Consider the following 12847-nt stretch of genomic DNA (forward strand, 5'->3'; position numbering starts at 1 on the left):
AGTGAAAGAGACTTTGAAATACATTCAAAATATTTACCATTGTGCTCACAACAACAAAGAAGATACCCCCACAAAGTATTAGCAGCTTCAAACATACAGGCAAGAACCACCAGTTAATCCATACCATTTCTTTAAACCCTTGAGTTTTATAAACCTAGAGGTACCTGATGTTATTATTTGCTTTTAGAACTCCAGTGATACCTTTATGGTACAATTAATCTATTCTAAAGACTTTACGCATCCAAGTGCTCTATTCAGCAAAGACTTGTATATTATGAATATTTGTGATTTGACCCTATTTTTCTTCATGCTTGGGGAGAGCAGATTTAGTTAGGTGAAGTAAGACTAGCTGTGTGACCAAGATGGAGCTGCATTTAAAAAGCTTTTACTAAAGTGACCTGTATTTTCCATTGGTTTTCCATGTATCTCCTAATCACTTCCCCATGATTTATCATCCCTTAAAGCTCAAACCATCTTTCCTTTGTTAAAAAGAGTATATAAGCTCCAGTGTCTAACTGCTTCTTTGAGTTTCATTTCTTTTCTGTGAGCTCTTGTGAATTAGTGTCAATGTATAAGTCATTGGCTCAGTCGTGTCCGACTCCTTGCGACCCCGTGGACTACAGCCCACCAGGCTCCTCTGTCCATGGAATTCAGACAAGAACACTGGAGTGGGTAGCCATTCCCTTCTCCAGGGGATCTTCCTAACCCAGGGATAGAACCTGGGTCTCCTGCATTGCATTACTGTTTGTGCCACCAGGGAAGCCCCCTGTGAATACAGAAATATTAATAAATTTTTTGTTTTTCTTCAAAAAAAGAATAGTTGGGTGGTTTGTTAATGTTAAATTAACATTCAGTTCAGTTCAGTCACTCAGTTGTGTTCGACTCTTTGCAACCCCATGAAATCGCAGCATGCCCAGGCCTCCCTGTAACATTAGGATGGATGCAACCAATAACAGATACCAGTTCTAAGAGACAGTACTGCCAGATTCCAACCATTGCAATAGATAATGGAACCTACAGAACAGACGTTCCTTGACCCTGGGAGAGGATAATGTCTTGCCTGTTGCCCATTGAAAGCTAAGAGAACAGCCTTCGGGAAGCCCCGCTAGATTGTAATTTCCCGCAGATAAAAATGTTCTTTCTTCCCTTCTGTGCCTTTCTGTCTTCTTGGACCTTCAAGTGAGACTAGAACTTATTTGTGCTTTAAAACTTTTTATTGCTACTTGTGTAAATTATAATGAATGCAAGTTGTTATTTATGCCATCAAAGCCAATATGCCATTAAGTGATAAAGAAACTTTTGAGATTTTCAGGTTTATATTCCTTTAAATTACTGTGTTTAAGGTACATATGACTTGAACTATTTTTGGCGAAAATTGAGCTAAAGGATGAATAATGCTAAGATTTATGATGGATTCCTTCAGTGTTTCCTAAACATTGTTTATTGCTATGGGTCAAGCCAAAAAGCAATAATTCTGTCAATATTAAAAAAACCCACAGTATTTTTAATTGATTTATAGCTTGAAATTGAAATTAAGACTGAAATATTGAACATCATATACCACTAACTGTTTAGACCTTACTGTTTGGGCTAGCACCTGTTTGGGGTAGAGTCAAAAATATATATGAATTAGCATCTACACTTTATTAATAATACCAGGTAATATGGGGGTTCATGAGATTTATTGTATCTTCTTTTTGCTTACAAAGACAAAAGAAAGTTTTTGCAGGTTGAAGTCATGAGCTTCCATTATGCTTTATAAAGAAATACGAAGCTCATATAAGCATGCAAGAATGTTAAAACACTAACTTTTGAGCTACAAGTGACCATTTCTTCATAATTTAAATATAGCTGCATCTACAGTTGCTACCACTCTCACCAATATTAGAAGTCATAATAACTTTTAAGAGAATAAAATTTATTTAAATTCAGTTTAATTAGCCTTATCTTTTTTAATCCTGAAGACGAATTCCTTGGTTTTATTCTATAGAATGTAGGATCTGGGTAGTCTTTACTTAGGACTTCCCTGATGGCTCAGAAGGTCAGGAATCCATCTGCAATGCAAGGAGACATGGGTTTGATCCCTGGGTTGGGAAGATCCCCTGGAGAAGGAAATGGCAACCCACTCCAGTCTTCTTGCCTGGACAATTCCATGGACAAGGAGCCTGGTAGACTGCAGTCCATGGGGTGGCAAAGAGCCAGACATGACTAAGCACATTAGCACATACATACATCGTCTTTTCTTCAGTCTTTAGGTTCAGTTGGCCTTGTGATTCAGTACTCTTAAATAGAATTAGTAAAATTGAAAACTTCCATGTTTTAGTATATATTTCAGTGATTATTGTAAATGGCTATTGACAGTCTTAAACAGCCATCTTACTTAAAAATAGTCATCTGCGTGCCTCTCATCTACTGTAAGAGTGATCACAAGAGCCATTTGGGAGAGAGCCTAGAAGATGTAGGTCACTTCTAATAATCAGCACCAGCAAATCTGCAACCGCGTGTTGTCCAAAGTGAGGAGACACCCCTAACATAGGCTCCCTTTAAAGTGCATGTTCAGATGTTGAAAAGAAAAGCATTCACTGCTTTGCCCTTTTGGAAGCTTCCCCCCACTGTAGACTCCTTAATAGAACCTCATACAATAGCTCACTGTCATCTTTTCTCAGAAGCAGTAAAAGCTTGCCCTGCCATCACAGGTGTTTATTTGGCTATACAGAACAGGGTGTGTTTTTACAGAATAAGAAATACTGACTTAAAGTGTGAAATGAAATATTACAGAGCTGATGTGATAAGTTGTATATCATTAAGAAATAAAACTGTGGGAAAACAGAGCGGCCGACTGTTTAAATTGAATTTTGCCCTTACTTTATTTTTCATTATGGCAGTAGGCAACAGCTAAACTTCAGGAACTCTGATTATATACATAAAATAGTTTAGGGGAGGGAAAAAGTAACAGCTTGTTTTTTTTTTAATTTTCCAGAGTCTCCAAGTTTATGAAAAGCACTAATTTCTCAATCTCTAACCTAAACAAGGTGATTTCTTAAGCTACTATATAAAACTAAAATCATGAATTGTCAATTTGTCTCCCAGAAGTTTTCAAATAATTTTAAAGTAGCTACATGTACCAAGAACTACATATTTATTATTCCATTTAATCCTCATTAATTCCATTAACAGCTGAATAATTCATTTATTTATTAAGTCAGCAAATATCATTTGTTTGCAACCTGCCTAACATGAAGTGCTCAGCGATAAGCCAATTGAATCTTATTCAGCTTATTGTCCGCTGTAGAAGTCAGGAGCCTGGTTCTGTAAAGGACCAGATAACAAATATTTTTGACCTTGTGAACCATGCAATCTCTGTCTCAGATGCTCAGTTCTACCCTTGAGTGAAAGCAGCAAAGGACAACACGTACATGAATTTTAACGTGTCTGTGTTTGAATAAAACTTTACTGGCAAAAACAGGAGGCAGACAGGATTGGCCTGTGGGCCTAGTCAGATGAACCAGACGTGAGATATGCAAATATATAACAAAAATTTGGTTCACATGTGTTATGAATGAAACTACCCAAATGCTATGAAAGAATAACAGGAGGTGCTTTATTTAGATTGGGGGTGAGAGAAAGGCTTCCCTGAGGAAATGCTGAAAGATGGGAGCAAAGAGGTGTTTCAGAGTTCGGCAGGAGACAGCATTCCAGAGGGAACAGTGTTTTCAAAGCTCCTTGAGAAAGGGAAGAGCTGGCTGAGGAGTCGAAGGAATGCCCCAAGGAACTTACTTGAGCCTCCTGTGTGTAACTTCAGAGAGACGAGAGAAAAGGTTTAGATGCTAGGCAGGGCCCAGATCATGCAGAGCTTTGAAGTCAGAGAGTTAACACTGGGAGGTGGCCAGGATTTGAGCCCAAATCTTTCAGATCCAAAAACAAAGTAAGCTGTTTTTCAGTTACCTCATGCTGCGTTCTGTATAAGATAATGGCTTTATGTCATTACTTTCTCCCATTACATACATCATCCTGCATCCAGCATATCATGGTGAAGAGCATAGGTTTTAGAGACACACAAAACTTGTTCTGGCCTGAGTTCTGCCTGCTACTAGCTGTGTGACTCTCCAGCAAGTAACTTGACCCCTCTGAGCCTTGCTTCCCTCATCAGTAGAGGGGAAGATTGAAAAATAGTACCTGCTTCATTGGGTCATTGAAATAATTAAACTGGGGGATAACTGTAAAGTACCTAGCACGTGATGAGTGCCCGAGAAATTTACCTGTTAGTTATCCCTGTTAAGACTCGAGGTCTTTGAACCATTAGTTATTATAGTTAATGTGATTTCTGTCAAAACAACTAAGCACCCTAAAGAATGGTACCTGAACCTTCATTTCCAGTGCATTGTTACCCGCTTGAAAGGGTATCAGGGAGGTGGAAGGAAAAGTGGAACACAGTAGAGCCTGTATGCATGCTTACGACTCTTTGTGATCCCATGGCCCACCAAGCTCCTCTGTCCATGGAATTTTCCAGGCATGAATACTAGAGTGGGTTGGTCCTTTCCAACCCAGGGATCAAACCCGAGTCTCTTGCTTCTCCTGCATGGACAGGCAGATTCTTTTACCACTGTGCCAGCAGGGGAGCCCGAAACAGAGTAGAGTTGGGGCACAAAGGAACCTTTGGAAGCTAACAAGGGGCAAGAGAATCATTTCTAAGCAAGAGCCAGGATGACAGAGAATGGCTAGTGAACAGGGAAAAAAATCACACAGAACATTTGTAGGGCCGGGCTCGTGCCAAGGATGGGGAGAAATAATTTCCCAATTTCTCATGCTTGTGGGACTGACTTTCAAATGTATGTTCCTGACCAAATTATTCTGAACTACTTGTCACCATTTTTATCACTTCTAGCTTGCAGCTTATTCTCACACTACAATTTCAAGTCTCTCCACCTGCATTTTTTGTTCTTACCTGTGAGTTACCTTCATCAATTAGGCAATAATCTTAGCCTCCTTCATATGGTACCAGTTGTTACTGTGCTTCTGAAACAGCCAGATTTTTAAATGAGTTTTGTCCTCATATGACTCTTTCTGCAAACAGAATATACTTAGAAATCTGTTATATCTGTTACATCAAGAAAAAAGATATATGAAAATCAGGCATGCTTAACCTAAACCTGTTTACTTAATGTGTTTGTATTTAAAAATTTCAGTTTTCCACTTTGAGAGGATAGGAGAGACACACACCCAAATTTATTTGTATGACTTGCTCTAAAAAAGATATTTACATATTTGAGTGACTACCAGGGAGAAATATTTGCCAAAGAACCCAATTACGACCTAATATAGTAAGTTAAGGCATAAAGATTATTAAATGTCTTAAATTCTTTTCTTCCATCAGACCTGGCACAATAACAGTTTTTGCCAGCAAACAAAATTTCATGTAATTATCAGTGCAGTATCTGGAGCACAAATTAAAGACAATTAGCAACATTCTCCTGCTAATAGAATAGGAGAATCCCCTTATGACTAAAGGGGATTAGTCATAGCTGTTACATTTTGTAACTTTTTCCCTTTTCTTATGTCCCTATCTCCATTTCCTTACATGACTTATGATTATTTTAAGTGGGCTCAGAAAAAAAAAAAGAAAACTAGAGAAATATGTTCAGTATAGATGCAATCTCCGACAACTTCTACGTACTGAGGTTTTTAAACTAAACCTGATATTTTCTAAACTAAACTGTAAAAAAAAGAGGTGCGTTGATTTTCTCAAATGACTCTTTTTTAAAAAACGAAGTTTTACTCCTTAATTTTCCTAGTTTTTCTCTATTTTAGGTTTTTAGAATTTTAACTAAAATTTTCAATGGAATTTTTACTGTAATGTTCCTTCAAGGTAATATCCAGAATATTAGGGAATAAAAGGGCTACTTACGGTGCTAAACTTGAGAGTTGCAGCCTACTAACCTAGTATAAAATTTATTGAAGTTGAGATAGATTCAATGTTTAAATGTGAGGAATTGGATAACATAGAAAGACAAATAAATTACTTCAAGAAAATATTTTTTGGATAAATTCTAAGCCAAGAGTTAGAAGAGAGTCATCCGAGCACACTTTTCTTCTGTCATCTTCACAAACAGAACTTCCAGACTTGCCAGTTGCTTGTATGCATGTCAAGCAAATACAAATTATTTGAGAGGAAACTATGCTTTAAATACAATAGAAGCATTATCCATGTTAGACGGTGAATATCTGGGACCTTTTTTTAAAATTAAGTGATTAAAAAGTTCAATCAGTGCCAAAGTGTTGGGTTTTTTTAAATCTCTAAATCCAGAATAAACCTGGAAATAACTCATGATGGTGATGATGATACCACTTTTCCCTCAATACCATTTAACAGGTCACTGCTAAATTCATATTAAATTTTTTCATTAAACTAATTTTAGAAAATGAATCAGTAAATAAAAGTAGGATATATCATGGCAATGCATTAGGACACAGCAGTGCACCTCAGAATTCGATCGCAAGGTATTTTGACGCAGCCTGTGCGTGCCTGTTCAGAGGTTACCTCTGCATATAAATTAAGTCACTCTTTTGTTATTCATAAAATCACCAAGAGGAAAAGTTTTTATTCGAGAGTTGAAATTAACTGAAAAAGAAAGCCAGAAGGGAAAAGTGACAAACTACTTCTGCAAGATTCCAAATCAAAGAAAGTATAACCAAAGAGCTCAGATGTATGTTTAACAGCTGTGACATCAAGCCATTCCTTTCTGTTCTGTTCCTGTCAGTTTGAAAACAATTCACAAATGATCGCCCAGCTCTGTAGACGAATCATAGAGATAGGACACAGCACATTCTCTGTACATTCCATGTGGTGTGGGCCATTTTACACTTTATAGCTAGATCTGTTTCTTTATTGCCAACAAGATATTATCTGAACTGCCATGTAACTATGCATTAGTTTTTACTTTATTGAGAAGTCCAGGAGAGCCCAAAATGTTCATAAGGCAAAGGGTAACTGTCTACTCTTGAATTCTGTCTCTGATTTAAAAACTAAGCTCTGAACTTGAGGGCTTCGAGACTTCTGTTGTTTCAGTTCTAATTTGTGTATCTCATACAATTTCCATGTAAAACTGTAACTTAGAAAAATTTCAATGCTTATATTTATCGTGTCTCACTCTGGGTGCAAGTTGGCACCAAATAGCACCTTCCACCTCTGAGTGCATGCACACATCATTCTGCGTGCTGCAGATGCCCTTGTGCTCTGCAAATGCACAAACTTTCTGACATTGTATTACTGAGAAACCAGCACCAAAAATATTAACATTATAAATAGACCGTATATACGTCATAAACCAAGAAGTTTCTTCCGAACTGTAGATTAAAGAACATGTTGCTAATTGTTTCAAAAGCCTTGTACTTTGCAGTCTAGACTTCCTTTAAGATTGTAATTTATTCATTTAAAATGAGCTCCTTCAAAAATTATTATAGTAAAAGTATTTTTAAAGCTTACATCCCAGATAGTCTTATTGAAGACAGGTGGAACCCCCGCCCCCACCAAGAATAATGACTTTGTTTGGAAGGGGGAAAAAAAAATAACAACATAGTTAAAGTAAATGAAATCCCATAATATGGAATATGTATTTGTGTTTCTTTTGAAATATGTTGGACCACTAATAGGAATAAGAGAACCGCTCTAAATGTTTGGATATTTGACTTTTAATTTTAAGTTGGAACAGCTTAGCTTAAGAAATCACTAACATTTAAATAACATTTCAACAAATGTAACTGTTTGGAAACTACAAGGGAGACAGCCTCCTGCCTTCTGTCTTCCAAGGATTGATTTGGAAGGCCCTGAGGGAGAAAATATTGGAGTTGGGAGGTAAAACTGAAGCCATTGTGGAAAGGAAGAAGTTACACTCTTCCTGTTATGACAGGAAACATAGACAAATGTGCTTCCTGAGCATTTGCTCAGCAGGGAATGAAGTAGTCTTTGACCTTTACCTTAGGTACATTCTGGCTTTGTTAAACTAGTAAACATGTTTTTGACCCCAAAATATTAATCTGGTTTATTTGATTCTTTTCAGACTCAAATGATGTATTTCATGTATACAAGATAAAGAGAAATAAGTATTTGTTTCATGACTGCATCTGCAGATTGAATTTAGAATGTAAATCAGCCTCTTAAGAAACGAAGCAGACCTCAAGAGCATGTATTAAAAAATGTAAAACATATTGCATTATATCTAGTCTCTTTTTAAAATCCAAAACATTCTTAAGCTTGAAAGTGGACCACAATGAAATCTTTTAAATCCTAAGTGTAATCATTATAGCTTATCATCTTCCTTGTCCCCATGTATATAAATATATCAGAAATCAGCCATGACAAGTTTTAAAACTCAGACTCTGCATTTGCTAATAGATACTCAATTTTAACCCCATGCTTTTATTACACTTCCTCAAAATAGCGTGCAAGGCACAAGATTTAAAGGCCCATTCTGAGGGTTGGGGTGTTGACTTAGGGTGAGGGGGTCTGTAGAGTTCTAAATTCCATACGCTGAGCCCCCCTATTTTAATCCTTTTGTGGTGTTCAGAATTTTAGGATTGCCTGCAACCCTTTGGAAATCCTACTGCATTGCAGCGAAACGGGGCTCAATTTGCTGGAGGCTAACGAGGACAATAGTCCTCTTTGCAGCAGAACACACTGCTGTCTCATCCTCGCAAGTTATGCTGGAGGGTTACAAGCACATGGTAGCACTCTGCTTAAAAGAGTCCCTCTCTGCTCTTTAAAGAGCCTTTCATTTATGGTGGCAGGCCCCGTCATTGTATAAAGGAGCGCTTGTCTAGAACACAAGTCTGCAGTGGCCCTACTTCCTCCCACCGAAAGTAATCATCAGGCCTAAAGCTCGCAAGCCTTTCTAATGACAGACTGAATTAAACAAAATAAAATTGAAGAGGAAGACTTTAGAACAGTCACACCATTACTTACTGTCAGGAACAAGCCGGGGGAAGAAAAAGAGCATTTAAGAGGGCATTTCCCTTTTTTTTTTTTTTCAATTAAAGATTGTCGTGGCAGACTCTTGACTCCATCGCTAACCCTTTAAACACAGAGGAAGACCTAGATGCTCTCTGGATTAGAGAGCGCATTGTATCCGCCAACTGCCCATCTCATTCCTCATTAGTCACTCCATTTCCTTAACTGGGAGGAAGCGGAGAGATTCTCTAGGCTGTGGGTGAGGAGGGGTGGATCTAAAATATTTTCGTAAGATGACAGTAGTATTCATCGTGACTCTCTTTGGGAAAAACAAAACAAAACCTGATAAAACCTCAAAACTTTGAAAATAAAAGTAGCTGGGTTTATTAGTCCCAAACTATGAAACTACTGTTACTTTATGAGTTGAAATGAGTAAAAAGTCCTCCACTCATTGAGCAGTTCAATTAAGATCAGGATGAAAAATTCTGATTGGTGGGAAGAAACACCGGAGATCCATAGATAAAGTCACCCTTACTCCCCTTGGTAATACATCTGAAGTCATTTAGAGTTAGGTCTCCATTATTCTCATAAATGTGAATAGCTGCTGTTTCCGAAGGTCTTTTTCCTTTCATTTATTCTTGCCTATAAGGTGCAAGGACTCCCACCGTTAAAATGTGGCAGAAAAGTTCTCCTGAGGTGACTTTATGAATGGAGCCAGGATTGGGAGGGTGAACAGAGGCCTGCGTGTGGCGTGGAGACTCATTATTAAATGCCCTTTCTGTTACCCAGTCGTCTAACTAATTTCCCTGCCCTGTAGGAAATGACACAGGACTTGTCCTCTGTTTTAGAACTTGTTATTTACATCGACTGTGAGTAAATCAGAGACCCACCTCTTTTATTCCGGCTGTAAACAGGCTTGTATTTGCTACCAACCAAAATGCTTCTCATTTTGTGAAATTTAAATAAACATCCATAAATATAGAACGAGTGTGTGCCCGCTAGTGCATACGTGTGGTTCTCACTGGCTTTGGCGGTCCTGTCTGGGGGTCTGAGGACAGAGGTGACTGTGGAGTCCACACAAAAGGAGCTTTGGTTTATTGTCAGAACCTAGAAACCAACTTCTCAGTGTTAGTATTCTAGTTTAGTTTTTTTTTTTTTCCACTTTAGCCTAGAAAGCTATCCTTATAGAAATTAATAAGTTGTGCCAGTACTCTGTTTCTTCTGCTGCTCAGAATTGCTGACAGTTCTTGTTGTACAATGCTTGATGAGTGGCTGTCGAGGTCCATGCTGTGCTGACTTTCAGCCCCTAAAACACACTGTTATCTAAAAGAGGGAAGAAACGCCAACTAATGGGAAGAAAGATGGATGTTGTGTGAAGAGGGCTCTATTTCTGGTTCATCAAGGACTAGTTTTGTGACCCTGGAATAAGGCAATCCATGCCTTTGTTTGCAGTATCATCTGAGAAATGGGGATGATAAACTATGCCAAATAATAACTTCAAAGAGATGCTGTCAGATGTAGCAAGATAGCTTATAAAGTCTTTGAACTTCTTAGAAAAAGTCACCAAAGTCAACACTCTTATCTAAAAACAGTTATAAAAAATATATGCTCCAATTTCACAACAAGCCCCCACACAAACTGGACCCAATCCAGTTTTTCTCCTATTCATTTTTACCAAATGTATGTTTAAAAACATACTTAGAGTAAACTGTAAGCTAATGTGACAAAAAGAAAGAAAAATAACTACATGAAATTTTCTCCCTCAGTGGCAAACTTCCTATTAGCATAGTTTGGGCTTGCATAGAGATTCAGTTTGAATTACAAAAAAAAATGAGTAATTATTCCATCCATCTATCCATTCATTCATTCAACAAATATTGAGTGAAGCGTTGTTCTGGGACTTCAGTTTACAAGAGCAGACAGGAGATGTTCCAGCCTTCAAGTGAAGCTTGAGGTTTAGTTGAGAGAGAAACTCTTAAACATGATGATGGTGAAACAAGCTAGCAGATCTTAGGAGAGCAGTCTTTTACAGTTTATAACAAGAAGTGACTGAGCCTCACACTTCAGAAAAAAAATATTATCTACCTTGTATCATGTTTCACAGTCAACACGTCACTGACACTGTGTGTTCCTTAGTTTAACTCTCATCATTACTCTGTAGGATGCCTGTTATTACCTTCATTTTACAGATGAGGATACTGGGGGACTGATAAGTTAAACAATTTCCCCAAGGCCAAGGGCACACGGATCGTACATGGCAGAGCTTAGACTTGATTTTCAGTTCCCATGTTTTTGCTTCCACACCACAGAGCTTCAGTAACAATGTATAGATACTGCTTCTTTCGAAATATTTTAACAATGTGAATTTGTTATTTTATCAATCTGGACAGTTGTTTTTCTGTGCTATACATAATTTAATACTGTCCACTACACTTCTTTAGAGTCTTTTTTATATCTCTTCTAACTGCAAAAAGAAAGTGATGTAGTTTTATTTCTTGGAATATGAAAATTAGAAGTGATTATGGTAATGTATTGACGAGACTGAGTAACCAAAATATAAAGCATTCTGCAGAATGAAATTGCAGAAATAGATTCTGTTGGAAATCATATTTCATTCACTCTAAACTTCCCCTTCACCTGAAGGTCTGTGCTACCTAGGCATAGAATCTGAACATCTAAAATCTGGAATAAATATTTTAAAGATCTCTAGTCCAGCTTCTTGTTTAATTCAGGAACGCCTTCCACACCTTCCTTGATATGCAGCCCTACTTGAATATATTCAGGAAAGAACTGCTTCTTAACTTCATGAGGCTAGGTCCTCTGTTAGACAGTTCTCATCACTAGGTTTCCCTGTATGTTGAACCTCGATGATTTTCAGCAGTGCTTGCTAACTCTGCTCTATAGAATAAGACAGAATAACTCATCTGCCTCTTCACATGGCCACAAAGTCTGCAGATCTTCTTGGAAAGTGTTTGGCATTTCTGGCTTAAACATTCCAGATTCCTTCAATGATTTCTCCTGCAAAATTATTCTCAGACCATATGTCGACTTGTTTGCCATCCTATAGATGCTCTAATTTTGTCGGTATCGTTAATGTCTTCTTAAAATTCTCAGAGCTGAATATAGTACCAAAGATTAGTTAGTGCTGACTAACAGAGATCATTAGGATAATTAATTCCCACTGTGAAACACTATAACTTTAGAACCTTTTCCCATAATCAGCTATCACGTTAGTTTTCCTCCAACCTGAGATTACATGATTCTATTTTTTTTTAATACAAGTGAAGTCTTTAACATTATCTCTGTTATCTTATTTGTGACCCAGCTTTCCAGTGGGTAGAGGGAGCTATATATGGACAGAGACTCTGCCACCTATTGGGTTATCACCTGGGCTTGTCTTGTATGCAGATTTGATAAACATGCCAGGTACATCTTCCTCTATACCAATGGTAAAAATGGTGCCTCGGACAGGAAAGTTACTGAACTCCATAGCCATTGCAAGAGACTGTCTTTAAACTTAACACTGGTTGATTAATTCATATTTAAACCATCTAAATTGCTACCATCTAATCTCAAATCTATAGTATTGTGATGAGGATTTCATCAAATACTTTGCCAAACGCATGTTCTTTAAAAATCTGAACTCATTAGAAAGTTCAGTAAATTTTTGCTCAATTGAATGCAGTCATTTGAACTCTTAGATCCTCCCCCTTTACTTTTGTTTCCTGTGATTGTAAAATTTAGTTTTTGCCTTCACATTTGTCTGTCTTTCATGGTGAGTCATCAGGGCAAAGAATAAAGTCCACTTTTTTCTGAACTTTTTGAATTATTTTTTTCTTACCTCAGGAAAAAATAATATATTAAAAACACAAGTTTTTAAAAGTATCTACTTTTAGTGGAAAA

General features: G+C 37.4%; 1 protein-coding gene across 24 annotated transcripts in view; it reads left to right on the forward strand.

Moving 5' to 3' along the window:
* MEF2C (myocyte enhancer factor 2C) overlaps positions 1 to 12847 on the forward strand; it is a 179169-nt gene that overhangs the window by 77028 nt on the left and 89294 nt on the right. The window lies entirely within an intron of this gene.

Source organism: Bos indicus x Bos taurus, chromosome 7, assembly GCF_003369695.1.
Source record: "Bos indicus x Bos taurus breed Angus x Brahman F1 hybrid chromosome 7, Bos_hybrid_MaternalHap_v2.0, whole genome shotgun sequence".
Classification (NCBI taxonomy): Eukaryota; Metazoa; Chordata; class Mammalia; order Artiodactyla; family Bovidae; genus Bos; species Bos indicus x Bos taurus.